The 27473-nt window shown below is 36.3% G+C and overlaps 2 long non-coding RNA genes across 2 annotated transcripts; one reads left to right on the top strand and one right to left on the bottom strand.

Annotated features, from left to right (window-relative positions):
• Positions 1–10427: 10427 nt before the first annotated feature.
• On the bottom strand, positions 10428–23578 carry LOC121645945. Its single transcript, XR_006011538.1, has 5 exons — positions 23507–23578; positions 19220–19225; positions 12716–12719; positions 11387–11392; positions 10428–10439 (listed from the first exon to the last, which is right to left on the bottom strand). It is a non-coding gene; the product is annotated as an uncharacterized LOC121645945 (long non-coding RNA).
• LOC121645938 lies at positions 21479–22580 on the top strand. Its single transcript, XR_006011537.1, has 2 exons — positions 21479–21611; positions 22334–22580. It is a non-coding gene; the product is annotated as an uncharacterized LOC121645938 (long non-coding RNA).
• Positions 23579–27473: the final 3895 nt, after the last annotated feature.

The following is a 27473-nucleotide window of genomic DNA, read 5'->3' as shown; positions in this document are numbered from 1 at the left end:
ACGTGTTCTAATTGAAATATTTCATAAGCTGATTTTGCATCAACATATTTTGTTTACCTTAAACCTACATAATACATATAATTTGTAAATACGGGACCATGAAAGCTCTCTTTGTGGATTGGTCATGTGGATTCAGATATCTGATATCTGATCCATGAATCGGAGCCCAATACCTTTGTTAGATCAGATTGATCCCAACTCTAATAAAAGTGCCCTGTGCAAAGCAGTACACAACTTATAAGTGAACCATTTTGCAATGTTATTCTTCATTGTGACTCTGTTACATTTTTGTACTGTGGAGGAGCCATAACATGTTAGGAAGTGACACTGGCTTCCGGTTTCAGTGTAAGGAGTGTGACACTGTTGACCCATGGTGCATGTGAGGTGTAATCTTTATGTTATATAAAGTAAACCAGGACTTTTTAATGTTGAAGCCAAACTTGACCCTTTTGACTGTTGAGCCTCCAGACATTTTCCTTTGCTTAAAGACTAAATGGGTTAAATATCATATAGTTAGGTGAGATTAGAGACATCTTTGGCAGTCAATGCTGTTTAAATGTCAGCACTTCTCATTCATCAAACTACTTGGCAGAATTCAATTTAAAAATGTACATACTCACCAAAACATTGACAACTTACATAGAAAAATAACTTAAATAGCTTAAAGTAGATACTCATTTGATACAGCCAGTTATAATTGCATCAGTCCTTAATGATTGTATTTAACAATAGTTTTGTGTTTGCTGCTTATCTACTTTACCTGAGAGCTTTGAGAATGTGTTATTGCGACACATGGGTATATTTTTGTTACACCACTGGTTTTTAAGCAAGGTTAAATTTTTCACTGACGTGCAGTAAATGATTTTAAGACAAGTTCTCATATAAATGACTGAGTTATCCTTTAGTAACCTACAGTTTCTGAAGTACTTAAACTAAAAGAGAGAGAAACCTGATTGTATTTTTTTTGCGGGAAAAGTGATGATTTAGCTTTTTGGCTGGAGGACTGCTTCCTGTTCTGGACCACATATATGAGGAACACCACCTATGTCTAGGGGTTTTTGTCACAAAGAAACCCTCACTAAGTTATGTTCAGGCACTTCAGGATTTGAATCGTTTAATACATATTACCTCTCTCAGAGTGGAATATGACATATGTCTATTGGATTGTAAGAAAGAGTTGTGTGATTGGGCACAGCATGTCTCTCCTCACTCACCATGAAGCTGGGCTATTCAGAGTGGTTATAATGACAGCCCAAACACGGAGCCTTGTCTGGAAATAAAGATAAGACGGAGCTGGCTTGGGTGTGTGCAAATGTGTGTGAGTGTGTATTAGAGTACAAGGAGGGTTACATGAGAACAAACAAGAAGGGGAGGAGGCAAGACAGATGGACAGAGAGGAGAGACAGAGACAGATGGAGAGAAAGAGGATGAGGAGGAAAAGGAGATTGCATAATAGCACCCAAATGGCCAGGATTGCTCACTGTGGCATAATTCAAAGTATGGCACCCATCACAATTCATCTATTCCTCATTCTCTTTATCATTAATTTAGTCTGTTCTTCCTGTTTGAAAAGCAAATAAATCTAATTTATTTCCAAAACACTTTAAAAAGAAGAGTAATTCAATTTAAACAACAAAAGTTCTACCCAAAAAGGTCAAAACTAATAGACTTGACAAAGAGTCTAAATAAAAAGCAGAATGCAAATCAACCATTAAAACAAAACAGACGGCTGCTTTTGCAGTACAACGTGACTCAGTGTGGAAGTGACTGAACAATTTGTGCTTAAAGAGACTACATCTGCAAATGCTCTATAATTATCAAATGCATATTGAGTTGTTGTGGTCACTGGAACAAATTATGGTCTGTTGTGTGAACTTTAAGCTAAAGCTTTGTTATATTTTCACACCCAAAAGTGTGATAGCAGAGGTAGGAATAGTTGGAGCATTGCAAAGGCCATGTATGAATACACAGAAGACCAACTGTTTTGTTTGTCCCCATATGAGAACAAAATAAAGAAAAACAATGCTCAGTCTCCTTTTGGTTTTGTGAACTCTTCAACAGAGATTCTTTTACCAGGGTGTCAGTCTCTTTGTTTACGTAAAAGCAGCACTACACAACTTTCCGACCTTAAAACTCCATGCCTCTGAGTAGTTTTGATGGCACAATGACATTCATTAGGCACATTCCTGGAGCCATCGTTGCCCTGCAGCATTCCATGGCTGAGAAACACAACTTTGTTTTTTTTTTTTTTCCAACAACCTGAAAGCTGCATTTAGCTTTCCAGCACTGCGTCACACACCGGCAACTAAATATCAACACACTGGCTGTTTTAAACACCCATCATGGCTGATTCAGGAAAGACATGAAAAAGGATTAAGCAAAAAGGAGATTATCTGAGGAAATAAAAAAGAGAGAAAGAGACAGAGCAAGAGATAATAACAAGACTTAACACTGAATTGACTTTTACTGGCTGGAGAGAGCTCAGAGAAGAAACAGATGGTGAATTAGCCTTTGTTAGAGGGTGCCGCAGCGACAAAATCTGACAAAGTTCTAAGAATTTTTGACATCTAGTAGTAAAGATGGGCAGAGCAATTACATCAAATGCCAAGAACATCTGTAAATGGACGGTAACTGTCAGTGGTCAAAATTCTTCCAGACAAAAAATGTATTCATTTGTGAGTGGATCCAGGGTTTCAGGTGCAGCTTCAAAATTGTGAAACTAATATCGTGTATGTGTTCTGTCTTCTTCTATGTGTTTTTTAAGGCATTACTCTGCACCTATCAAACAAAAATGATTACCACAGTTTTAAAACGCAAAGGATTCTCACTTCACACACAATATGAAGTTTGTCCATTCTGTTTGTCCACTCAGAGACACCGTAGTAGAAATGTGTGTGGACACATGGCAAGTGGATATAAATGACTCAATCTAAGAATAACAACACAACAGTTATTTTAGCAAAGTGAATAGATAGCAAGAGAAGCACAGTTTTTAATGTTATATGACATTTTTCTACCATTGACCTTTGATTTTGTTACACACTGCACCCTTAACTTAAGGCGCATGTCCAAAACATTGGTGTGACTTTGCATTACTGTTTATCTTTTTAAAAACAGATCTAAAATTCAATTCCCCCATTACAGTCTGATTCTGAAAGATTGGTTTATTCTTTTATAGCGAGCTTATTTGAATTGAAAGCGTTTATTCTGAACATTGCAGTTAGAGTACTAATTAAAACCAGTATGTGCACAAAGTGAAACAAAGAACAAAGAATTGATTTCTAAAATAATAATGTTTTAAAGCTATGGAATGCCTGACTCTGTCCTGTACTGTGACGTGCTCACTGAATACCTTCCTATTACACTCTTAGGAAAATAAGTAAAAGGGTCCTCTTCAGAATGACCATATTAAAATATGGCATATTCAGCCTTCAGCCTTGTCATCCTGCCTCCTCTAACTGTCTGACACAAAAAAGAAGAAAATAAAAGTTATTTTAAACTTTTTTTTTTTTTTACTTTACTGTAGTTAAAATTTTTATTTAGTAATTTTACACGTGGTCATGAATGTTTTATACTTATTTAATGTTTTATGATCTGTATTTATTGTTGTTTTATCTCTTTTTCAACCAAATTGAGTTTGACATGTGAAATATGCTATAAAAATAAACTTGACATGGCTACTGAATGATTTGTCAGGGTGTGGATGGGGGACAGTTGGAACTTAAGCTACAGTTGGGTGAGAGGAAAAGAACATCCTGGATTGATCAACCCATTTGTCAAGATCTCAGGTTCTTTATGATAGTCTGGGATTTTGATTTTCTCTCTCCTTTCAGTTTCTGTGCATGAGTAAGGTAACGTGATGAACCAAACGCAGCTCACAATATCATGTTTAAAATACAAATATAAGAACGTAATGGTTCCTTTCAGTGGGCACTACATCTTTTTAACATAACAAAAAATACCTATGGCTTTGCATGTGCAGGGTTAGGATAGAAATTTAGTTTTATGACAGATGTGTTCCATCCCACAAATGTAGGGGGCACCCAAGAGCATAAGGAAATGTCCAGGTTCTCTCGTGTTTCTTTAATAATGATGTTACAGGTCCTTGTTGTGAATCATAATATAATTCTAATATAGTCAAGAAGGCAGAGATAATTGCTTCAGCATTTCACTCTCCGAAACAAAAGTTTGAGATCTTTTGACCTGAGTTTAGAAATTCAACAGAAATATCCAAATTAAATTTCCAGTTCAGTATGACAGCAGAATAAAGAAATCATATTAGCAATAACAACAACTACAAATATACACATCAGCTTTTTTATGATCCTTTTTATATTCTGAAACCAAGTCTCTTGACTGGTCAGTACCTCATCCTTCGGTAGGCACAAATATACTGTGGTAAAAAGCTCCTGCTGGTTTCAGGCAAAGAGAAACTGTGCAAGGCCCAGTGCTGCATGGTCAGGGCAGAGGCTGGGGCTGGACCTATAGGTGGATATTATAATTCATTCAGCTTTGCACACCAGCCAGGGATAAGCTCACCTCAAGGTCAGGGAGCTGTGAGTGGAATACTCATTGGGAAGTCTGGGCTTATTTTCACATCTCTGTAGATTCCTCTCCATCTTCTCACAAATGGGGAAAGATTCTGTGATGTGTGCTAGAGGCAGTGTGTTAGAGCTCTTGCCAGGAATAAAAAGTCCAGCAGTAAAGACCCGATGGCTGTTTTAGATGTGCTGTTTTATGTTTTTCCAGTAAAAGTGTGGTAAATTGCCAGAATTAATTAATTCATGCAAGAACCACTCGTGTTTAACTGCAAGTGAAAGTAAGTTTCACTGTTTATTTTTTTTACAAAACTAATCTTATCATTCCCTATTATTTAAAATTTTAATGCAATTTTTTGTGTCAATATATGCTTTCATTTTTTCTGTAGAAGTGGACATGTGGGAATTTCATTCGCATTGTATATTTAGAAGATATAATGAATACAAAATGCACATTCTGTAAACTCATTACAACCATGTTTAAATGTCCAAAAAATGCACACGCACAAATGAAAGGAGGTCCCATGGATCCCTGACCAGTGTGCTTATAGCCTGAAGTAAAACAGAAACAGAAAGAAAACACAAGCAGTCCGCTCTCTGGATATCCATGACAATAACAAACTGATAGCATTTACCTCTCATTTATTATTTATGTTATTGGTAAGGTTGTTGGTAATCTACATGGTAGAGAAATTCTGCAAAGAATACTGGATGTTTTCATCTGTTATATTTAAATGTAAGCAATATATATTTATTTGTTTTCTTTATGTTGGGCAGTGGTTAATAAGAATCAAAAATGCTAATTATAAACACACTAAACATTAAAATTAAACAATATAATGACAATGGCAAAGCAAGTTTATTTCTATAGCAGATTTAATGTACAATACAGTTGAAAGTGCTATACATAATACATGAAGAGCATTGCAGCGGTTTGCAATAAATAAATATAAATGAAATATATAAATAAATTAAAAATATAAATGTCGTATTTGCAGTACTTGTGATAAGTTGATTTATTTTTGTATTTTTTTAAATTTCCCCACTTATTAGGCAAGGCTATTTTTTTTTTTGTGTAGCAAAATTCAATGACAGGGTGATTCAAAGTGCTTTATAGAAAACAAGAAACATAATTTAACATTAAAAACAAAATAAAGACCCCAGGTGCAGGCTATGCAAAGATGCCCCTGAAACAATCCAGCACCACACAGCAGACAAAGAATATATGGGCTGGCATGGTGTACCGAAGCATCTGTATAGACTACGTGCTGGAAGTCTGGAAGGTGAAGGCAGCATTAGTACCAGTGGTCATTGGAGCGCCGGGTGAGCGTGTCCCCCACACTGGAGAAGTGGCTCCAACAGATACCTGGAGAAACATCAGACATCTCCATCCAGAAGAGTGCAGTCCTAGGAACAGCTATGATACTGTGTAGGACCCTCATACTCCCAGGAGTCTGGCAGAGGACCTGAGTTTGAGATGAACAGCCAACCAGCCTACCCAGGAGAGATGGGAGGTTGGGTGAGGAAAGAGTTGACATAATGTAAATGTATATACATATATATATATATATATATATATATATATATATATATATATATATTTACATTGTATCTTTTTTAATTTTTTTTTCATTTCTTTTTTCATATTTGCACAGACCAGAGGTCTGCTGTATTTTTATCTTTTTGTTTATTTTCCTGTAACTTGCCAGAACAACCAGCACAAACTTATTTGTTATGTACTGCTATATCTGGATAAAGACATTTGTTCTACATGAACAGTGCATTCGTGGATGCCTTTTTTGTGTAATTATTCACAACAGGACTGTGTTTGTCGGTATTTTTGGGTTTTAGGGAATCAAATCTTGATTACCTGCAGGGATGTTGTATTATTGTGTGTGTGTGTGTGTGTGTGTGTGAGTGTGTGCATGTGTGTGCATTTTGTGTGTTTGAGTCTGAGAGAAATACCACCTGCTGCTGATATAGTTACCTATTTTGTTTAAAGAAGTAATTTGGATTTAATCCACTGCTTTAATTTTGTACCCCACTGATTACAATTCCCCTCCTACAGTTTTACTCAGGAGAGTCAGATGATACGTATGAAAGACTAAGCTGTGAGAGTTTGTGTTATCCAGACTGCATTTTATTATTTGGATTGGAAGGTTTTCTTGGCACATGTGAAAATAAGGTGACTCGCATCTTGCTTGGAAAATTCTAATCTGGTTCCAAGCATGAATTAAGACATTTGATTTTTAGAGAATTCATTTGATACTGAAGGGGAAATGAATTATAAGATAAGCAAAAAAGAAGAAGAAACAAACAAACTAACTAAAACAAACAAAAACAAACAAACAAACAAAAAAACAAAGAAACATAATTGCTATTTATGTATGTGGTGCCCTTACCCTTGTTCTGCTGTAAGATTTTGCATTCATATTTGTCAGTGTTTATGATGTTCATGTTTTATTTGTCTTATGTTTGTGTAAAGAGTCTCCAGTCAAAGTCTTGATGAAACTGAGGAGGAAAACTGTCTGTGGTGCGTTTTCATGTTCTAGTGCTATTTCTGCCTACTCTCAGTATATAATTTGGCCATCTGTATGCCTGTTCTTCTCCTTGGGTTTATTGCTTTTCTCATTTAAGTTTTTTTTCCTAATTTAAACAACAGAGGATGTGCCACGTCCAGACAAACTTATGATTTCTGGCTGCATGATTAAAACTGGATTGTCTTGATGTGGCCCCGAGTACAAAAGAACAGGCCTACCATCACAATTAGGTTTGAGCTCTGTTTGCCAGGTAGCAGCACTGGCCAAATGGATTTGTACGAGCCAAACTGCTCTTCCTCTACTGCCACATCAGGCTGTTTGCCAGTCAGAAAGTCAGTGGACTGTCCTCTCAAAAACATTACAAATTGTTTGTTCATGCAGGCAATTTCTGTAAAATTTATTTAAGAATTCAAAGATATGTAACCTCTAGTGGTGGTGAGAGGAACTGCATGTCTGTAGTATTAACATGGTGTAATATGTTTACCAGTCACCCAACTTAATATGTACTTTCAAATAGCGTCTTTTAAAGTGCTGCCCCCTACAAGCTGCAAGTGGTAACTCAGAGGAAATGTTATTTTTGTTTTCAAATGTTTCTTTCAACAAGCTACAAAATTGTTATTTGGCAGTAGAAGAGGGAGTCGATGGCATTTTACACAATGCTATCAATCATTTATGTGTTCAAGATGAATATTTGAGACCAACCTTAGTGATGTTACGTGACGTTTAGTGATGTTAACTTAATTTCACAACTCTTTTCTGAAACTTGCAGTCACTTCCTGGTTGAGTCAATACAATAATTTTGTTAGAGGTAGAAAACTAAAACTGCGTTTTGACTCTCATGAGTAAATAACCCATGGCCTGAAATCTGACAAAGCGGCAACCCCCGGTAATAAAATGTGAAGCCTATGGGGAAGTGCAAAAAAATTGCAGTTCACATCTCATCCGTTAGGAGCTGGTGCCAAAACAGAGTCAGTCCCTAAAGACTCCCATGTTAAAAACATCAACTTCACAGTAGAAATAAACATGTTTAAAGCCTGATACAAAAAACATTTTAAGATTATTGGGTCAAGTTTATGTTCATGACAACTGTGAGGAGGTGAAGTTTTTTCTAACTCATCCGTTTGAATGTTATTTAATCTTGAAATTCGGCATAATTAAGGGTGTGTCCTTTTGATTGACAGGTATCCAATATCTGTGAAAAGAAGGGAGAGTGCAGCACAAACGCGGTTTTCAGCCGGCTAACAGTGCACCTTAGCTTTAGCCCACCTACCTCTGTTAGCTGGTTAGCCACTGTTAGCTCCAGGTTAGCTCTTAGCTACAGGCAGCTTGGAGTTTGATGGGTGTCAGTCATCCACCCCCACCTTCACAGTCCTCCTCTCAGCTCCACCAGTTTGCCCATTTTTGGATTTTCCAGGAATAACAACACGTGTGACACGCTTCAATTCAGCTCTTCAGAAACCTAGGGGTGATGTCACAGTGGTTCTGTCCATCTTTTATATATAGTCTATGCGTTTGACAAGAGAACAGAGTTAATCATTTTCAAACTCTGGCCAAGTGATGTTACTTTAACATAGCCAGGAAGTAATTTAGTCATTTAGTAAGTGTTTAAGTGTAGTGTTTTTTGACTGAACACAACTCTGAAATAAAAAAAAAAAAAAATCATTTGTCCTATCTGAGAACTCATGGCTGTCCATAATCCCATCATCCATCCATCTCTTTCCCTTCACAAGACAATTTAGTGGGTTGTTAAAAGATTCTCTGATGTACCTCCTGCTTATGCTAACAATAACTTGTGCTTTGAACTGTAAGGGGATGATTATTTATTTTAAAATGAATATTTAGAGATTAAACAAAATGTTTTTAGCTTCATTAGCGTTGACAAAAAATAATTAAATAATAAGTAGAAATGAGTTATATCAGCTGAATCAAACTAATAAGAAACATTTCTATGCAACATTATCTCAAAACAAGCTAACCGATCGATATGTCAGATATGCTACAACAGTTTTCCCATTACTGTCCTAAAACAAACAAATAATGAAAATACAATAAATAAAAGCATACAGCATACATAACTTTTTTGTAGTGTTTCTTTCTTTGCCTTCTCTCTGATAAAACAAGCTGCAAACAGTTGTAGTAAAGATTTTTTTTTGGGAATAACAATATTTTTGACCCTGCTACTTGCAATAATATGGTGGCCTAGAAGCACCTAATTTTCATCACTATCACCTGGAAAAATAATTACAGTATGCAGTGAAATTATTCCTTAAAAACAATCACAACAATTCATGGATAAAATTAAAAAGGTACCAAATGAAAAAAACATTTCACTTTCAGACTTTCAGGGACAACGGATGAAAATGTTTTTTTTTTTTTTTTTTTTTTTTAAATATGCTCTGGACCTGTCAAATTAAGTTTAAAATAAATAGACTTATCTTTCTGTCAACTTCAATCAAGAAAACAAACTACTTTAAAAGCATCACAATCAAATCAACTCTGACAGCCTGGTGGAAAGCAAATAAAATCATAAACTCAGCATCAACCCTAAATAAATACATACCATTCTGGCACAAATCCAATTTTTAACTGCACAACAACCCAAACCACTTGGCATATCAGTGGTATTATTCATCTTCACCACCTGTTTCAAAACAATCAATTTATATAATTTAAAGTTTTAAAGAAACTTAAAGTAGAAAAAAGTGTTGAATGTGATGGCAGTAAAGTTACTCATCTAATTTTGTATTGTGGCATCACAGGCTGGCAGCTGTATACACACACACACAAATAAATATAATCAGTATTTATCAAATCTTTTTTTTTTTAGAAGAACTCAGATGTCTCATCAAAATGTCTAATCCACCTGTTAGGTAAAGCCTCAGAGTTGTCATCTCCCAGATGTGTTGTTTCAGGTACGTTATATTTATGGACAGAGGCAATGTGATTGCCCACAGAAGCATCACTTTTACTGTCACTAGACGACCAATCATCATCCTCAGAAGACATATATTCTCCTCCAGAATCAGAGATGACTATTAGCTGAGAAAGTTCTTCAACAACAGTGAAATAGCTTTTTGATATGTTGCTGCTTTCTCTGTAATCCACTGCATCACAAACTATGAGAACTTCCTCATCAATCTATCTATAATCAGTCAATCTATAATCAAAGATACTCATTTCTAATAACTTCTTTTTTACCCTCCAAATTTAGTAAAGAATTTATTAAGATGACAAATTTCAGAAAATGAATATCTAAACTTTATAAACTTATATGAAATATAGACAAAGCAGCAACAATCCCAGTTTTGAAATGGGAAAAGGACCTTGCTCTCTCCCCATACTTTGAATTTTGGACTAAAATCTGCAGAACTACCTTCTGTAGAACCACAAACATAAACTTACATTTCATGCAATACAAATCCATCCAGAGATACCACATCACACAAAGGAAAATGTTTCTAATGAGGTTTTCAGACACTGATGCATGCACACATTGTACCCAGGGGAGAACTGATGATTATTTTTGTGGCTACATGCACAAATTTTGGGAAACAGTAACTGAAAAACTCTTCACCATTCTGAACTGCAGAATCCCATCATCCCCATCACTTTCTCCGGTGACCTCAGAGATGTAACCAGTCTTCCAGTTTAACACAGTGAAACCCTTCCTCATTTCTCCAACTGTCACCAATGAAATAATTCTCTTAAATTGGAAATAAAAAACTCTGTATAGATCAATCACTGGACTAATACCCTCCTAGAACATATTATGTTCGACAAAATACACAGAAACACATTCCATTGTTGATGACATCTGAAATCCATTTTTAATCTATTTCAATAAAAATAAATAAAAAAAGACATCCTGGATTGAAGCCATGAGCAGTACTACATTAAGTATTTACAGAAACAGGACTTTTAATCAAACTTATGCACTTACCACATTATATGGAAGAAAAGCTGAAATCTAAAGCAATAACCTAGGCGAGAGTGTCAGAGGAATTAGTTAATTAATTTATCATTTTATATGACGGATAGTGTTTGAAGGCTTACCCAGTCAATTCTCTTCAGCAGCATTAGAACAGAATATTGACAGATTTAACATGTTAGTGACTGGAAACTCTACAAGCCATTGATTGAAGTCAATAAAAAGGCCTTTATGGTAATTTTAATAATATTTGATAATTTAACATTCAATTACTGCTTTTATTCTTTAACACCTACAGTGCTATAAAGAAATTGGAACGGTGTGACAGCTTATTAATCTCATATTTTAATCTCAAACTAAAATAATTTATGCTGTTTTACATGTTCCTTATTTAATTAGTACAGTTTACAGTGTCTCAAAATGTGAACAAAGTTATGGCAAAATGGCTTTGAGCTACCTCTGTTGACTGTAGCATAGTTCTTGTAACACATTTTTTTAAACACATTGAGGAGTGCTGCACACTAATTGGCTTTGTCTCCGTTGTGATTCCACAGTCCACTGAAGTTGTTTCAGAAATCCAGCATCTGTTAGCAGTCAACAACATTCCAACTCTTGTGGCATTTGTTGTGAGATGCAAGCTGGTCCTGCAAAAACAGAGTTGTCGAGTTAAAGATAGCACAAAAAAAAAAAAAAAAAAAGCAAGATGCTTTGATAACTTGTGCGGTGGACACTGGCTAGATTGTCTCTGACTGCAACAGTAGAGCTTGTACAAAGTTGTTATTTCTGGAAGCTTACTACAACCTGTAAAGACACATTAATCGTATCCATATCACAGCTTTTTATTTTTTTTCTTTCTTTTTTTTAACTGTGCATTTGTTGGCTGAACCTTTTTTTTCATGAATTCTGCTTGTAAGACTATGATTGGTTCTGTTGTTTTTCTAGCATCTAGGCATTTCAGAAGCCTGTAGAGAGGCAATTCAGATTTTCTGCATTGGTATGAAGGAATATTAACCCTAATTTTCAACAAGGTACTCACATTTCAGAGCAGAAATTGAATTAAAACATGTCCTTGGTAAAAATGAAATCCCAGTTATTTAGTTGTAGGCAACACCTGTTTTATTCCATCCCCTAAATGGTTTTTTAAGCACATACAATGTCAGCGCTCCTCAGCCTCTTAATTCACAGGGGATACAGTCCCTGGCTTCTTATTCTTTCATCATTCAGGTTTGATTTATAAAGTTCAGGAAGTACCATAAATACATGTCAAGAACTGAACAGATGACAAATACTACTGCAAAGTGAAATGTCGGATTTTGCAGACAGAAAACACTTAGATGTAAATGTGTCCATGCAGTAATAAATTATGTGGCTTTATGTTATTGAGCATGTGCAAAGCTGATGTGGCTCAGAATAAAAAGCATAAAGTGACCCCTGGTGTCCACTAGGGGACAGAATGTCTCCTGTAGCGTTCTCCTCAGCTCATCCACTCTCTTCATGTCTCTTTTGACCCTCTCACAGAAACAGGCATTTCTATAAAATGCTAAGCACTGGCTGTTTAGAAAAAAAAAAAAAAAAAGATGGACACGTGATCCAACTGCAGACAGGCTGCCACTTTTTTTCCCCTTTGTTATTTCTTCAGTGTATTCCTAACATTCGGTAACACCTTTTTATCCCCAACTCTGTTTTTATTTTATATTTTCCACTTTTACAGTGCTAGATACAATTCAAGTTTTAGTACACACCGATCAAAACAAAGCAGGGAAAATTATATGTTCTTTGTTCTCAGCACTAATGATGACTTTATATCCAACAGTACTGTGAAAAAGACCATCTTATCTGCAGAATGACTATCTGCCATCATTATACCAAGCTGGTGGCATTGCTGCAGGAAGAGAGCAACACTGAATACTTTTATTTTTTTTTTTATTTGATTTTACTTTTTGATTACACAAAGTATAAACTTTGAAATTCCTTTCTGTATTATTCCCCCTGTTGTTTCTGAGTATTTATTTATACAACTTCATGATGTTAAAAAAAAAACAAAACAAAAACAACAACAACAACAAAAACATTCAAATGGTCCTGCTTTTTGCTTATGGTAGACAAAAGCAAACATCAGGTATAAAAATAAAGCTTTTGTCTGGTCTTGTCTTGGTGCTCTTTATTTTTTATTAACTCTAAACACAGATCATCCCACAATTCAACATAAATTAATCAGTTATGGGAAAATGTGATGCAGCAATGACTGGGGAAAATGCACAGCATTTTAGATGCTTTTCTTTCATGGGAAACACTGGCCTGATGAATAAAATAACAGCACTGAATGTTTATTCAAACACTTCACTTGCCTCCATTTTTTAAAGGGGCCTCACATGGCTTTGTAAATAATGACATTGCATGCCTAACCATATGATTTTACTGCCTAAACAAAACAAAGACTTTACTTAGCTGTGGCACACAGGAAAATATTTGAAACTTTAGCTTTGACTCTAATGGCAGCCCCATAAATTATTTAATAAAAACAAAACAAAAAATAATTATAAATAACTTTCTAGACTCATGTCTTTTACTCAGTAGAGGTGCAAAGGATTCCTCTGCCAGTATACTTCTCTTGCTTCCTCTTATTTTGTTTTGCAAGGGACATTTCTGTTATGCAAATTTAGTCCCAAAGGTTTGTAAATACCATTCAATGTTAGTCTGCAGGTTTGACTAAAATCTTAGCAAAAATCCTTTACATACTTGACTTTCAGAAAGTTATTTCACATAAAAGCAATTGATCTAGATCCTTTTTATAACATGTAGATGTGTTTGTTTGTGCTTGAGAATAACCTTGCCAACAGAAGTGGTAAATTACATGTTAATTCTCAGATTCATCACTTTTCTCTGCAGTTGCTTGCTGACTTCTGTTGCATTGCTGCATTCCATGGCAAATGGGATCTCGTATGATCCAATGTGTGATAAAAAAAAAAAAAAAAAAAAGTAAAAAAGAAATAAAAACCCTAAAAGCTCACATTTTCTCATAGATAACTTGGTAGGGTTTTCTAAAATGGCAGCTTACGCAATAAAAATGTTCTGTTTGTCTTGATTTTCTGACTTTTATTTCCGGGGTACATTGAATGCAGCATTTCTTTGCAGCAAAAAGGAGGCCATTTAAAATACTGTGACTGCAAACAGTAGCAGTTCAGTAACGCTTTAATTTGTGACGGAGATGTGAAGCTCACATACAGGAAACACAGCTGAGAAAGTGTTTTTGCAGCAGAAAGTCAAATGGAAAATGGTCCATTGAATAAGGGGTGTCTGCCTCGTCTAGTGTCTTGCACTGCTAACCCAATGCTAATTCTCTCTTTAGACCTCTCGAGGTCTGTGCTACAAAGCAGGATTTATTTTCTCAGTGAAGCAAATTCAGGTTTGACCAGTGTGTTTAAAAGCAGAGAGGTGGTTCACTTTTTTAAGTAGTATACAGCCATGGTAAATTACACTGCACACATAGCCTGGTCCCAAGGTGGGTTAGGTTGGAGATAAGAGATCAACATTTATAAAAGCTTCACTTACTGACCAGTCAGTCCTCTTTGAGGATGCAAAGATAGTGAGAGGTTCTCCTCACTCTTCTCTCTCCAGTGTAAACCCTTTTCCTTTCCCTGATGAGCTTCTCTTTGACAGGAAGAGATTCTCAACAGGAACAAGATTTATGTTCTCATACTGCTGCTCTACCTGCCTGTTGTTTGTGTACGTACACTGATTTTTAAAAGACACCCAGGTTATAAATTATTTCAACTGAAAACACTGAAAGAAGCCTAACAATTTTTATATTTGGTTTTAGAAATGTACATCCTGGATGTCATCAGAGCTGATTGCAGTATAAGATGAGTTAAATCACTTTAATATATTCATGTTTCTTTGTTCTTGCTTCCATGATAATTTGACACCACCAGGTTTGCAGCTGATAAATTAAGGCTAAAATGGGCGTGCATGCTATAAGAATCCACCTGCAACACATTAGTTCAATACAACACAAAAATACCCAAGTCTGACAGATGCTGCAATAATACTTGATAAGTCTAATTTTATGCATTCGCTCTAACATCTTACTGGTTTTTCTGTAGTTTTGACTGTAGAGGCTGCACTGTAGGATTATAATTTGTTCTACCTGTGAGAAACATGCCACGTTAGACCTCTTCATGTTTTCAATTGTACATCAGTTTCAGACACTGCACATTTTAAATGACTCTGCCCTTAGCTGAAGTTAGGGTGAGCTTTGTAACTGTTACTGTTACTGTGAATCCAGACAGTGAAACGATTCTGGATATGCTGAACTACAAGTCCATGTTTTTCTGCCTTCTTGTTATTTACTCTGTCTTATGTCCTTGTTGTTTTGAATCATCTTTGGTTGCCTTAACAGAACTGTGCTTGTAAAACACTGCCTGGATGCTTTACCGCCAATCTAATACAATTTGTGTCGTTCTCACTCCAACATGATTCATTTAGTTCTGCAAAAATATTTTATTAATAGACAAAATTTTGATCAATGAAATTCAATTTCTTGAACTTTCTGGCAATAATAGATTTATTAATTAATTTAGCCATTAATGGGAGGAATAATCAGTGGATTAACAGTTGCTATTCAAAGCTTTGTTAGAGAAACAAGTGACTGGCACATATAAAGACACAATATCTTCAGAATTAGACAGAAATTATCCTTTGATTTGTATTAGATGTTTATTTTACATACTCTTTCTGTGTAAAATTTAAATAGTTTAATTAATTAGAAACAATAATAATAATAAAAATGCAAATAGGTTTTTAATTAAGAGTATCTGTCATAATGACAGTGTGCGCATCTTTTGTTGTGATTAGAATTGAGACAGTCTGTGTTCCAGTGTTGAAACAGTTTTTCTAAAAATCCTGGAAAATAAGCAGTAAAATTCTCTGGTGACCAAAGTAGAAGGTGAACACATCACTGAGTTTTTTTATTTTATTTTTTTTAAACCTCTTCCTGAACTACTGTATGATTGCACACAGTTGTGCTACAGCTATTTACTGGTGCAGTTAAAAAAAGGTATATGAAATATACAATAAATCTGATTTGTACTTTTTAAGTTAATTTGTGAGTTTTACCCCCAATTCCCACCGGCGTTTAGGCTGCGCTGCGGCCTCCATGGTTGATTGCAGCCATTTGAGTTGGTTTGGCTGCGCCACTGTGTGTGTCAGAAGTGTCCCTGAAGTGCCCTGTCATGGCTCGCGCTAAACATACACATTGAGTCTATTTTTGATGGAACACACATCCAAAAAATGCATCAAACTCAGCAGTTCAGATAGGGGCAGACAGATAATCAGGCATGGAGCAGTATATAAGCTTCCGGTAATTTTCAAATGAAAAACCTGCAGTGGAGATTTACGCTCGCTGAACCATTTAAACATGCCGTCATTAATTGGTCAGGGTGTCTTAGTGTTTTTTTTATGGATGGATGACCAGATGTTTATCCTGAAAATGGAGAATCACAAGATTCACCAATTCTCCTGTTATTTCATGATCTTGCAGATGCAGCTAGGTGGACTGCACTCAAGGGCGCTCTGCACCCGACATGCTCCCAGTGTGGATTGACGTGATGAAGGTCAGATCAAAACTGCAGTGCAGTCGTAACGCACAGGCATCCGGTGGAAATTTGGGGTTAAGGTTTTTTGTGAGCCCTTTACTGGATATTTGCACTGCTCCTCGTTTACAGACCTCCAAACAGTGGTTTAAGGTTAGATGTAGGCTAATCAGGGTTGGGGTTAAACATTTAGTTATGATGGCTTAGTCCAAGTGGATCAAACTGAAATGAATTGAGTGATACTTATTAATCCCTCTAGCACCCTCCCCCTATTTTTTTTTTTGTTCAGTGACATAAATTAAAATAAATATTATATAATAAAAAAAAACAAAAAAAACAGAACAAGCATTTAAAAATGTCAAAATATGCTATACATGTTAATGACGTCTTAATATTAGTCCAACATACAAGTAGAAATTTATGTGATGGACACATTTACAAAGTTTTTTTTTGTCTTGTGCATACATCTTTGTTTTTTCACTGTGTAATCAGCCTCAGCATTAGTGTTGTGTAAAGCTTGTAAGAAAGGGAAGCTGTGATTAAAGAGGCTTTATAGCGTCAAATCTGACAAAGGTAATACCAGTCATTACTATTCAGTGGAAGACTGTGAAAAGATGGACATGATCAAAGACTGGGCCAAAGAATTACAGTACATGTACTTGTGAGTCAACAAAGCGAAATGTTCTGTTATACTATCTCAGCAGTTTGAAACTCTTTTAAAGTGCTCATCTGCTGTCAAATGTTCTGTTTGACAGGAAAATGTACAAAGTGAGGCTCAGATTAGACAAGGAAAGGAAAATAAAACCAGTTTTTGACAACACTAAATGTTTTCTTCTTACTGTGACACAAATTAAAAAGATTTATAATTCAAAATTAACCTGATTTAAGTTACAAATTGGCAGACTATGACTGATATTTTCATAATCATGAGTATTATAGTTGACAGCTCATCCAGGGAAATTTTAAAATCTTTGCAAAGCAGGTAAGTAATATAAATGAATTTCATATTTAACCAAACGAGGTAAGCCATTAGTCTTCATTACTGTCTCATTTTGTTGTATTAACTGAAAACAAATGCTAGAACAGAAATGCCACTTTAGTAGGCTTGACTGGCAACACATGCCCTTTTACTGAGGCTGAACTACATGTTTCACAAACAGGACTAAAAACTGTATGGAGCTTAAAAAAGGCACCGTAATGAAAAGCATAAAAAGCCTGCCTGCGGGGATGGGATTAACAAGGTGAATTAAAGTACAGAATGTGGGCACCATCCCACCATCTCTTCTCTATTTTTGCATCAAATGAGATCTTGCACAGCCCCAAACGCTCATTTGTTAATCCTTTGTTTAGAGGTGTGATTCAATGATGCCACTTTGGCTTTCAAGGCCACATTTTCAGAGCCATTTATGTTGATTTGTCTCTCAAGTGCCGCAATTAAGGAGCACCCTTCATTGGCAGTTTGACTTACGTCCACTTAACTGCAGTATCTGCTCTTCTGTCGCCCTTCCGTTGCTTTAGATTTGTCAAAGTAAGGCCATCAGTGCCAAGGAGAGGGAAAAGGATGAGGGAACAAGACCTGTGAATTAAGGGTGTAATCATCAATATCCAGGAGTACTGACTCACCCTAAGCTGCACAGCTATAGCACCTTCCTTCCCTCTATTGAATTTTTTGTTCAATACAGCGAGCCATTGTTTGCCAGGTGGAGACTCTCATGTCTTTCTGAACAAGAACAACATGAAACACCACACTGTTAGCTACAAGCAACAAGCAAGTCTGGCTTCTGTAAAGCAGGTGATTTTTTAAGGATAAGCTGAATATATTGAGAAAAAAGAGTGATGGACAACTGTAGGACAATAAGCTTCTTAAAAGAGTAAAAATACAACCAAAAAATATGAACACTATTTAATTTTAGATTAACCTTGTTAAGACAAATAACTTTGAGATCACAGTAAACTCATGATGAGGTGGTGTTTATAAAAATACTGCTGTTCAACATTTTTCTTACTTGTGCAACACTGGAAGCCTTGTCAGCCCCTGTTGAGCAGCCTGCTGAGGTCAGCATTCGCCACATGACAGGTCCTGTTTCCCATCTCCTGTTGGGGCATGACATTACCATATAAACTGTGTTAATGACCTTGTCATTTACACAACTTAATTACTGGAGTTGTGTCCCTGCACCATCTTCCCAAATGAATTATACATCAGAAAAGTGGTTTCAGATGAGAAGCTATAGGATTTTGTAAGTGTGTGTGGATTCAGTGCACAAGCTGAATTATGGTTTAAGCAAAACAAGTTCCTCAGCTTTAAACATTGTACAACAGGTATTATCAACTATATATATGTATGTATATATATATACATATATACATACATATATATACATACATATATATATATATATAAATTATCCCCTCGCCCTCCATGGGCGGTCTCTCATCCATCCAAGCTCGGGTCCTCTACCAGAGGCCTGGGAGCTTGAGGGTTCTGTGCAGTATCTTGGCTGTTCCTAGGACTGCACTCTTCTGGAGCAAGATGTCTGAGGTTTGTCCTGGGATCTGCTGTAGCCACTCTTCCAGTTTGGGGGTTACTGTCCCGAGTGCTCTGATGACCACAGGCACCACTGTTGCCTTCACTTTTCAGGCCTTCTCAAGTTCTTCTTTCAGGCCTTGGTATTTCTCAGTTTCTCATGTTCCTTTTTTGATGTTGCTATCGCTTGGTATTGCAATGTCAACCACAACGGCTTTCCTCTGCTGTTTGTCCATCACCACAATGTCCTGCTGGTTTGCCATTATCATTTTGTCGGTCTGAATCTGGAAGTCCCACAGGATCTTAGCTTGGTTATTCTCTACCACCTTCAGAGGTGTTTCCCACCTTGACCTCGGGGCTTCCAGTCTGTACTCCGCACAGATGTTCCTGTACACTAACCCACTTGGTTATGACGCTCTTTGTAAGCTTTCCCTGCCAGCATCTTACACCCTGCAGTTATGTGCTGGATTGTCTCAGGGGCCTCTTTGCACAGTCTGCACCGGGGGTCTTGTCTTGTATGGTAGATCTGGGCCTCTATTGCTCTGGTGCTCAAGGCCTGCTCCTGTGCAGCCATGATCAGTGCCTCTGTGCTGTCTTTCAGTCCAGCGCTGTCTAGCCATTGGTAGGATTTCTCGATATTAGCCACTTCATTTATCTGTTGGTGGTACATCCCATGGAGGGGCTTTTCCTCCCATGATGGTTCCTCCATCACCACATGTTGTATACGTACATATATATATATATATATATATATATGTATATATACCATGGTCTGGGTGAATACTCAATTCTGATTGGCTGTAGGGTGTCCATTATCACTAAAAGAAGTTCCAGTCAAATAGCCTTATTGTTGTAAATTATTGCGCTGACTAAACACTAGTTGGTAACCGTGGCAACAGAAACTCAGACACCAGGCTGCAGACACGCCAGATCATGTCTGTGACGGCGCATTGCTGTGAAAGCAGGTGCAGGCTTATTGGGCTCCCTCAGTCCAGGAAAGACAAGACTGGAGCAACATTTTGTCGTCCCGCAATGTTCCAACCAGCAGTGGTCAGGGTCCACAAATGTTAAATCTCCGTCCTTCAAACGCCACTATGGATATGCCAGTATCTTTATGAAATGTCATGATCAACAGCAATGTTGCATTTCATTTTAAATAGGTCACCGCCTGTCTTTCTCTCTTGATTACCTTACTTACATACTTGCTTGAAACAGTGAATAGTGGACAAAATTATAAAAATGATTTAAGATAGACTTACTTGCTTGATGCAGTTTTAATGATCAGAGTGAATGGTGGATAATATTTCTTGCAATAAAAACGATTTAGGAAACTCTCTGTGAACTTTGATTGTTTGACCCAAAATGTTGCATCATCCTCTGGACACACACAAGCTGTAAGAGGTGCACCCGCCCTCTGAAATGATATTCGTGTCACGTAACATTACGTTAAGCAGTCATCTCACTTTCCTCCACTGATAAGGTCTAATACAACAGCTGACCAACCGAGCTGCAGGTTCTGTGTCAGAGCTGGTTGTCTTGGCAACGCGTCACAATGAGATATTAAATAATCCACTAAGCCGCTTCTTGTCAAAAACTTAGGATTTTAATAGTAAAAAACAACAATAACATATTAATAATTGATTTAATTTTTATTTCTTTCGTAAGTGACCATGCCCCCACAGCATGGAACACTCTACAGTCCAAACTGAAACTTCTTGAAATTATTCCTCTTGGAGCTTTCCGCTCTATATTAAAGGACAGACAGAGTGAGACTATTGGATATGAGGGACGAGAAATGACAAAACAAGAAATAAATATAAAAATAAATATATACACATATAAATAAATAAATGCACAAATAAATGTATAAATGCATAAATAAATAAATATAAAAATAAATAAATATACATATAAATAAATAAATGCACAAATAAATGTGTAAATGCATATATAAATAAATATAAATACAAATAAATACATAAATACATAAATATTTTTATTCCTTTTTGTGTATTTATTCATTTATTTATTTCTACATTTTTTTATTTCTACATTTATCTATTTCTACATTCATTTATTTCTACTTTTATTTATTTATTGCTACATTTATTTATGTATTTCTGCATTTCTACATTTATTTATTTCTTCATTTCTGTCTCCGTATGTTAATTAGGTGGGCGGTTCTAACATTTCTCTGCAGCGCGATAGGTTGGAGAGGTGCGTATGCTCCCATCTACTGCTACTGCCTAGATTCGAGTGTATGAGTTGTTGTTTTGGTTGGTCAATTTGCTAGGCCTACGAATGGAAAGTTCTTTTGCAGCCGTCGCCAATGACTTAAGGTCATTGCGAATGATATCGAACAAAATGAAGCAAACGACTACCTCCAGTTTCGTTTGGCACGGATCATGGAGGATTTAGTTCAGCTCCAAGCTGAGATGGATGTGGAGGTTGACTCGGCTGCATTGGACAGTCTGGAGGAAGTTCCATGTACGTTCAGGCAAATTTTTCGTTTTAAACCAAAATCGGAAAAACGGAAGTATCGTCGTTTTTCTGTTTTTTCATTTACAATCAAAATTGGAAAAACGGATAAACAGAACCAATTTTCCTCTCCTATTACCAGAATTCAAAGACGACAAACAACAACAACCTAATTTAAAATCCACCCTGTTTTTGGATTTTGGTAATTCCTTTTTTTTATTTTTCCTTCTGAATTGAAAGATGATGACATGTTAACAGGCGGCCCGGAAGTTAGAATATTTCTTTCAAATTAAAAGCCTAGATTAACACGTAGCATTGTGCAAGCACATACGTTAACTCATACAAAACAATATTAATATGTTCGTTCGGGCAGACAGCGACCCCGAGATAATAATAATAATAACAGATAGAAATTAAAGCCTAGTGGGTAACAAGTAACCAGGATTATAATGATTGTTAACAGTGATCACAGTGCTGTGAACTATTCATAGCTATTATTCCTTGATGGCTAAGTTACGTTGAACGTCTGCAATTTATCTGTGCCAAGCCGTCATATAACATGGTGAACAACTTAATCTGCCAAAGCGGAAAATCAGCATTTTCATTCAGATTTTTTCAGTGGGTAGGTCATTTTGTGTAGTTTTCTCAATAGTAAATGTAAATGGAGTCTAGAAAAGTTGTTTCATCAGTACAGCGCAGGAAAACTTCTAATATTCTATTTCTTTACACAGCTGCTGTTACTGAATCACCACAAGGTGGCAGAGGAAGGAAATGGACTGGATTTTTGGCAGGCTACACATACTGAAGACTTTATTCCATGTGGGAATGCCAAAGATTGAACAATATACCATCCAGTCTGATGTACAAAGAAGGCTGTTGCCACAGTTTCCACAACAGTGCCTGATATGGAGCCTGAGTGAAATTAGGGTGTAATCAAGACCTGTTTCTATGTTTATGTCACCATAGAATAAGCGTGGAGCTGTCACCCAAAAAAAAAAAAAAAAAAAAAAAATCGGACCATATCACGTTATAACGTGATAAGTTTATTATAAGAACATAGCCTGTACTGTATGCAGATGTTGTTACGGCCTATATTGGAGCAAAATACATTTTATGGAAAATATACTCATCAAGCAGAAACATTTCAGTTCTTTTTGACAACGATTAATTGTTCTACTCTGGTTTATTGTTGTAAATGTGGGACAGTTATGAGAAACACGTAGGTCACCTGCCTGCGCACAGTGAGACGGTGCGTGCCTGTGTGTCTGAATTGACACAGAGCAGGCATCCCCAACTGGGGGGGCTGCAGGTTTTCAGTATGTCCATACTGCAGCACACCTGACTCAAATAATGGGTCGTTAAGAGGCTGGTGCAGAACTGGTTTATTATTGTACACAAGACCGTTATAAGCAACACGGTGCGTCACCTGCCTGCACGCAGTGAGACGGTGCGTGCGTGTGTCTGAGTTGCAGTAGAGTTTAGTTAATAACTTGTTGTCTCCTGACAATAAAAATGAAAATTATGAAGGCTATATGCACCGCTGGGACTGGGAGAAATACGTTGCCGACACAAAGACGTGGTCCTGTCTACTTAAAGGGTGCAACGTCAACAAGTGTCCTCCAAGCTTCATCAAATCTCTCCAATGAAGTAAAACGTAATCCTATGTAGTAAATTAGGAATTTCTCTGGAAATAATAAACCAGTCTTAACGACCCATTACTACATGGTTTGGAGGACACTCAACAGTTCACAGCACTGTGATCACTGTGAACAATCATTATAATCCTGGTTACTTGTTACCCACTAGGCTTTAATTTCTATCTATTATTATTATTATTATTATTATTATCTCAGGGTCGCTGTCTGCTCGAATGAACATATTAATATTGTTGTGTATGAGTCAACGCAGTATGTGCTTGCACGAAGCTACGCGTTAATCTAGGCTTTTAATTTGAAAGAATTATTTTAACTTCCGGGCCGCCTGTTAACATGTCTTCATCTTTCAATTCAGAAGGAAAAATTAAAAAAAGGAACTACCAAAATCCAAAAACGGGACGGATTTTTAATTTAGTTCTTCTTATTTTTCGTCTTTGAATTCTGGTGATAGGAAAGGAAAATCGGTTCTGTTTATCCGTTTTTCCGATTTTGATTGTAAATGAATAAACAGAAAAACGACGATACTTCCGTTTTTCCGATTTTGGTTTAAAACGAAAAAACGAATTGCCTGAACGTACACGGACCCTTCTGTCATTTCTCTGCTAAGTTTCGCGGTTAAATCTGGCAGCAACCAGCGAAAAATAGGCTTCACTGCCACACCGTGGATGAAAGCGTGAACAGGCGAATGCATTCATGTGAATCCTTGTATGAATCCTTTGCTTCTGTCTGATTGTCACAGTTAACCAATCGTGCTGCAGAGAAATGTTAGAACCGCCCACCTAATTAACATACGGAGACAGAAATGAAGAAATAAATAAATGTAGAAATGCAGAAATACATAAATAAATGTAGCAATAAATAAATAAAAGTAGAAATAAATGAATGTAGAAATAGATAAATGTAGAAATAAAAAAATGTAGAAATAAATAAATGAATAAATACATAAATGTATAAATACACAAAAAGGAATAAAAATATTTATGTACTTATGTATTTATTTGTATTTATATTTATTTATATATGCATTTACACATTTATTTGTGCATTTATTTATTTATATGTATATTTATTTATTTTTATATTTATTTATTTATGCATTTATACATTTATTTTTGCATTTATTTATTTATATGTGTATATATTTATTTTTATATTTATTTCTTGTTTTGTCATTTCTCGTCCCTCATAATTGGACAGTGCCTGTGTTATAAATCTTAATTCGTTGTCTGTTGTTGATTTGCTTGGATGGTACATGCACTCTATGTTGAAAATGCTATTGCTCTGGTGATATTGTATGTTTTAATTTTGTTTTGTTTCTTTGTTTTGGTTCTCATACTGTTTTGTTTGTCTGTTTATGACGTGCTACAGACCTCTTGGCCAGGTCACCCTTGTGAAAGAGATCATGATCTCAATGGGTTTTTTTCTATCTGGTTAAATAAAGGTTGAAAAAAAATGCCCTTCGAGGTGTCCATTATCATAAATTAATGGACTTCGCATAAGCAACCGTCGCATAAATTAATGGACTTCGCATAAGCAACCGTCGTCCATTAATTTATGATAATGGACACCTCGTCGGGCCCTGACCAGCCCATTCACTATCGTGCACAACACAAATCTTTGTGCTCCTATGAATGTGAAAATCAGCTGTGAAACTCCTTAAAACCACTAGAGCCATGTAGGCAGTTAGCAGGAATCAGTAAGTATGGACACATTGACACAGCGTCACTGTTTCTTTACTTTGTCCAGGAACAGTTGTCAAGTAGAGAAACAGTGATTCTGTGTCTGCTGTCTGCTTTGCTCTTCCAGAGCCAGTCAGTCAGGTCCAGAATTATTGGATTCTCTGGTCAAGAGGCAAACAGCTGAATCATTATAACATGGACAAAATTGTGACTCAATGAATAAACAATCTTAAATACTCACTATGGAACTTTTGCAAATGTTTTCAGTGACACCCTGATTCTCTAGACAGATAATTCATCGTGCATCCTGTATGGTGAAGTCTCTCCAGTAAGAGACAGTCTTATCTAGACTCCTATCTTATCTCTTGCTCTGTCCCTTCCTCTCTCTATTTTCTTTTCTTCCTCATACTGTATAATGTCTTCTTGTGTTTTTCTGCTGAATCAGCTATAGTGCGCATTCAAGATTGATGCTGTGTTTATATCCACTTGTAAATGAGTGATGTGATACATAAAGCAAAACTCAGCTGCAATGTCACATGAAGTCCCAGAAGAAAAAGTTGTGAAATGCTGTTTATCAGCCTCGAGACAGCTCAAAAATGTGATGTCACTGTGCCATGAAACTAGTCAGGAACGCAGAGTTTTACAGTCAGAAAGTTACATTGTGTGTCTTTAAAACGTGTATTATTTTTGTGTGCATTGTCCATAAACACCCACACAGAAGCTGCTTCTCACACATTTTGTCTCAAGAGTAGCTGACTATCAGCCAACATCCATTAACACACAGACTAATAAAGAAAATCAGAAAGCTTTTTAAGTTTAGAATGACATAAAAAAACTTAATCTAAGATATGCAGTTTTGCAGTTTTAACCAGTGTTCACTACTAACTCGTATGACTAAGACTTACTGGGTTTAATAAGTCTCTTTATTAAAGACGCAATATATAACTTTTCAACTAGCACTGTTATTTATGATCGGTTGGATCTCTTAACAACAGATCAATAAGCCAAATTAACCCACCACTACTCTGTGTGCCTGTCTGTCAATGTGACTTCTGCAGTTCTGGCTTATGCTGTGTTGCTAGTGTGATCATGTGGCTAGATCAAACTAGTCAGAAAGTTGCCTCAAAATGTCACGGAAAAGCTCAGGGATGGTTCCCACATAGCACACACATGTTCGGTAGCCACCAGATTCATGGTAAGCAGAACATGTGTGAAAGAGGCTTCTGATTCTGAGCCAATGGGGAGTTGATGTGAATGCATTGAAAAATGCTTGTTAAATGAAGGTGTTGAAACATTTAAAATAAATTGTAATGCTGGAACTGAATAGACCATTTTTGTAACTTTCTGAACAATACAATAAGTAACCCCACCTTATCCACAGCAGGTTAGGATTAACCAAGGTGAAAATCCTTTGTTTTTGTTCTTGTTAGGGACCAAGCAGTCAAAGGTCTAATAGGCAAAACAAAACATTTTACAGAGAAAAAGCACCTCTATCCATCAGTCCATTGACTATACTTGTTAATTCCAATCCAGGGTCTTGGAGGGGTAGCAGATCCCCTCCCCCCCATTAAAAAGTAATGACTGGACCTTTAAAAGAGGTGAAAGAAAAACTCTGAACAAACAAGCAAACAAACAAAAAACAAGACTTCACAGAAAATCAATACCTGAACTAACTGACCTCACACAATCACAAAATGGGACAAATGTGAGATGAACTGCTTATAGTGGTTGATCACACCATTAAATACAAAAGGGTAAATAATAATAATAATAATAATAATAATAATAATTTAATGTAATATATTTTCTTATTTCAACTCTGACTTCAGAGAATGAAAACCAAATGTGCTGATGAAGAGAGAAATTTAAATCTTTACTAGACTGGATGAAAATAATCTATATGTTATTGATAATTTCAAAACAACCCAAAATAGTTCTGTTAAGTCTTATTTTTTCTTTGTTGACAGGGTGGCTTGAATGACCAGATAGGACAATCTGCTTCTCTCTCATGACAATCTGTCTTACCCTGCAGATGTCTTATCTCCATACAGCCTAGTGCTCAGTAGACAACGGGATAGAAAACAACTTCTTTTGTCTTTGCTATTCAGAACCTCCTGTGGGTCAGATGTGACATTCTTTATTTTTTCTTTTTGTAATAAACTTTGTCAAACTTCAATCATCCCAACTCTTGGTAATTCATTTTTCTACAACAAGTTGCAGCTGATAGTTTGTAGACTCACAGGTTTTATTCCATCTGTTTGTTAAATGGCTGCAGGGACATTTAATGATCGGTAGTTTTTAGATCCTTGACAAGTGTGAGAACTTATACCCAAAGCAAGGTAAACACCGACGTCTGAGAATGAAACCAGTGTTAACGCATCTAAACCTGAACTTCATTCATTGTTAGGCAGATTGTAATGAGTAATAATTAGTGTTTCTGCATCGGAACAACTCTTCACTTCTCTTGTGAGCTCATCATGGTCAGGATGTTTATTTACAGTTTTTATTAGAGCTGTTTTTAACAGTTTGCTAGTGAG

Source organism: Melanotaenia boesemani, chromosome 1 (genome assembly GCF_017639745.1).
Source record: "Melanotaenia boesemani isolate fMelBoe1 chromosome 1, fMelBoe1.pri, whole genome shotgun sequence".
Lineage (NCBI taxonomy): Eukaryota > Metazoa > Chordata > Actinopteri > Atheriniformes > Melanotaeniidae > Melanotaenia > Melanotaenia boesemani.
This window is presented reverse-complemented; position numbering and strand designations above follow the sequence as displayed.